Raw genomic sequence first — 4,823 nt, forward strand, 5'->3', positions numbered from 1 at the left:
AAAAAACAACGAGCTTCAAGTGTGAAAACTCCAAGCGAAACTATTAACTAGCTACCATTCAATTGTATTAATCTTGGTTAATTTTGACATGATATACGATATTTTTCTCGCCTGTATGGTGAATACAGGACAAACAACATGCAATACAAAATTAATCTAAAACCGATACCCTCTGGATTTGTTAAATATGATCATCATCAGCAAACTTGACATTTTTTTGATGCTTATAAACTTTGAAGTCAATGTCGACGGTGAAAGCTTTTTCTTCAAAGCTATTTATTAAGGTGAGCATTATCTACAGTACGGTACTCACAAAACTTTTTCCTGAAATAACTGATGATTTTTGTTGTCTCAAGAGTGTTGCCTCTATCGATGTGTAGCCTGGAGGTAAATCCATCACTTTTCTTGCGACTTTTTGATTTATTAATTAATAATTGAACTGGTGAATCGAACTGTTTCTTATCTTTCACCTGGTTTGTGTAACGTAGTAACACACATTATTATTTTAAGCATCTTGTGAAAATGTGAAAATAATTTTATTTAAGCTTTGAATATACCCTATTCAGCCTATTGCAAAACAACAACGTTTTGTAGCGTAGGCCAATCGTGCATTGAAGCAATTACTTCAAGGTGTTGATCAGGGATATCTGTAACTACGGGATTGGAAATTCTGGAGAACTAAAACCACTTTATATACCAATAGGGTCATTGTTGTTTGTGCGCTGCTGTGATAAAAGATTCACGTAAATTGACCTCAAATGGCGGCAAGTAGTAAACAGATAAGAAAATGTAACAATCAATAACCTGCTGTAAACTGTAACCTAAGATTTAGGCTACGCTTGCCTTGTTTGTTTATTTTTTTTATGTTCCATTAGCCTACTTTGTTTGCTGTCAAAAAAATTTTGGAGTGGCTATTGGCTTTAGTTCTTATGACGTCTTAAACGTATTGATTTCGTACTGAGTGTGAACACGTTTATCATGAAACGACAGCACATTTCACTGATTGGTAAACACTCTTCATATAAGCTACTTTTGATCCCGTTTGCAGACCGCAAAATGCTAAAGAACAACAGTAGGCGATTTTTGGATTATCTATATTCATTTTATTCATCGATCCTTTAGATTCGTTATGGTAGACTTTCATTCTTCAAGTATGTTTTGATGTGAGTGTAGGCTACATTTTATATCATTATTGTCAAATCGAATTTCATATATTATTTAGTTAATGCAAACAGTATTTTATTTTGTTAATCCTTCCTTCTGTAGTCGCAGTAATGTACTGTACATTGTACTGTACATTGTACTGTACATTGTACTGTACATTGTACTGTACATTGTACTGTACATTGTACTGTACATTGTACTGTACATTGTACTGTACATTGTACTGTACATTGTACTGTACATTGTACTGTACATTGTACTGTACATTGTACTGTACATTGTACTGTACATTGTACTGTACATTGTACTGTACATTGTACTGTACATTGTACTGTACATTGTACTGTACATTGTACTGTACATTGTACTGTACATTGTACTGTACATTGTACTGTACATTGTACTGTACATTGTACTGTACATTGTACTGTACATTGTACTGTACATTGTACTGTACATTGTACTGTACATTGTACTGTACATTGTACTGTACATTGCACTGTACATTGCACTGTACATTGCACTGTACATTGCACTGTACATTGCACTGTACATTGCACTGTACATTGCACTGTACATTGCACTGTACATTGCACTGTACATTGCACTGTACATTGCACTGTACATTGCACTGTACATTGCACTGTACATTGCACTGTACATTGCACTGTACATTGCACTGTACATTGCACTGTACATTGCACTGTACATTGCACTGTACATTGCACTGTACATTGCACTGTACATTGCACTGTACATTGCACTGTACATTGCACTGTACATTGCACTGTACATTGCACTGTACATTGCACTGTACATTGCACTGTACATTGCACTGTACATTGCACTGTACATTGCACTGTACATTGCACTGTACATTGCACTGTACATTGCACTGTACATTGCACTGTACATTGCACTGTACATTGCACTGTACATTGCACTGTACATTGCACTGTACATTGCACTGTACATTGCACTGTACATTGCACTGTACATTGCACTGTACATTGCACTGTACATTGCACTGTACATTGCACTGTACATTGCACTGTACATTGCACTGTACATTGCACTGTACATTGCACTGTACATTGCACTGTACATTGCACTGTACATTGCACTGTACATTGCACTGTACATTGCACTGTACATTGCACTGTACATTGCACTGTACATTGCACTGTACATTGCACTGTACATTGCACTGTACATTGCACTGTACATTGCACTGTACATTGCACTGTACATTGCACTGTACATTGCACTGTACATTGCACTGTACATTGCACTGTACATTGCACTGTACATTGCACTGTACATTGCACTGTACATTGCACTGTACATTGCACTGTACATTGCACTGTACATTGCACTGTACATTGCACTGTACTTGTACAGTACAATTGTACATTGTACAAGTCAAGCAATCGCACTTCTGACCGATTTGTGGCCAAAAAAGCGTCACAGCTCTAAAAGATCAACATGAAAGACCCGGAAAGTATTTCCAGCTGCTCACAAGATGAAAATACGATTCAGTCTCCTGCTTCAGATAGAATATGTCTGTAACTTCCAGATAAAGTATGTGATGTACATTATATAGCTAAGATTCTAGGCGGACTACGTCCTAGTTGTGCAACTTGCTATCGTTTACTTGCGTTTCCTCAAGATTCAGACATTAGCCCATCAAGAAGATCCTTGGTTGTTGTGATCTCAAAGCCAAATAAAACAATACATGATCCAAGGACCTACCACTCCATCAGTTTAATCTGCATCTCTTTCAACATTGACGAGAGACTGGTCTACGCCTGTCAAACCAATAAATTCATCTATTGCTTTCCAAAAACAAACTACACTGGTTTTTGATTTGGGAAGTCAACAGAAGTCGTCACGTTACTCATTTAGGACACTGAAGACAATTGGACTATTTTTTTGATCTAAGAAAATGTGTATGGCTAAAAACGTTCATAAGTTATAGTTTATCATCACTGTATTGCATTATTATGTTAAATGCTGTGTGGTTGCTAGGATGCATTTGTCTATGGATCTAAGAAAAGTCGATGACACCGATTGACACTGAGACATAGCCGTACGAGCCAGGGGGGCAGGGGGGGGCAGCTGCCCCCCCTGTTGTTTCAAAACATCGCGAATTCGGGCAAAATCTTGCAATTATTAGGGCAAAAATTGCTATATGAAAAGCTACAAAATTGCATGAATTAAGAAAAACTATAAATTAATATATTTTACCTATCAAACTAAGTACAGCCTCTTATTTGCACAAGAACTGTGTCGCAAATTTTTCATTTGGCACACCCGTATTGATGTATTGTATTGCATGGTGATCAAACTGTAGTACGAAATGCATTTAACCAACTGCATCATGCCAATTTGGGCAGCCACCAAAATATGTCTCTAATATTTTTGTGAAACTGCCCAAATCAAAACGCAAAATTTGCTATATAGCTAATTTTATTAATTTTCGCAATTGCATCGTGTTGATTTGGGCAGCTGAAAACATGAAATGATTTGATGAAACTGATTAGTCTGTTTATGCAACTGCCCAAATTAGCGTGAGGCAGTTTCCACAAAATGAACAAATTCATTAATTTTTTTCCGTTTACATAACTGTATCGTTTAGATTCGGACAACAAAAAATATGAAATTATCTGATCATAGTCTATTTATAAAACTGCCCAAATTGGCATGATGTAGTTGCCTCGGCATCAAAATTGACAAAGTCTTTAATTTTTTTCATAATATCCATAAATGCATCATCTTGATTTGCGCAACTACAAAATATGAATTTATATAGTCAGACCTCCAGTTGCTTTAGGTATGTGGAGCCAACTGATTCTTTCAACTAATTCATCTGTTTTAAACTGTTAGGTTTGGTGGCCGTGCTTAAATTTACTTTCATCGACGTATCCTTTAAATTTACATCGCATGCACGTTTTAAACTTCTTTGGTTTTGCCGCCGTTTCCTTTTGTTGGTTTTATTCCCGTAAACTGTTGGTAACTTTATCATCGCTGTTGTTTTCCGACAAAGAAAAATAAATTGAATTGAAAATTGAATTGAATATAAATCTGGTGAATACTTTTATAAAACAATTCGGGTGGAGAGGTTACAGTACTTTTTCAACCATAAACGGACGTAACTATAAGCAACACCATAACATTTAACAAAAAAATGTTATAGGCTACCTGTTAAATGGAATGTTAGCCTAATGTTGCGGTGTTGCTTAGCTTTGTTTGGTTACTTTTATAAAACTACCCAAATTAAAATGATGCAGTTGCGCCCCAAAACAAAAAAAAAATATTTAGTTTGTTTATGCAACTGTGTCATGTTAATTTCACCAATATTTAAATATTGTTCCCCTGCAGTCGAGAGCCTGCGTGTTCGACTCCAGCCACCCGCACCTGCTGTTGTTTCTCTGGGCAAGAAACTTTACGATAATTGCCTCTACCCAGTGATCGATTTCGAGTAATGGGTAGTACCAAATTTAAGTCATAAGCAGAGTAGACAACCGGAAACAGACATTGCCGTCGGCTGCAGCGTGGGTCAGGTGTATGTCGGAAGGCGTACACCGATGCATAGCGCTCAAGTCCGCTTTCCCGCAATGCAGGATAAAAAAAAAAATAAATAAAATAAAAAATAAACA

The sequence above is a fragment of the Aplidium turbinatum genome, chromosome 2 (assembly GCF_918807975.1).
Source record: "Aplidium turbinatum chromosome 2, kaAplTurb1.1, whole genome shotgun sequence".
NCBI classification, from domain to species: Eukaryota; Metazoa; Chordata; class Ascidiacea; order Aplousobranchia; family Polyclinidae; genus Aplidium; species Aplidium turbinatum.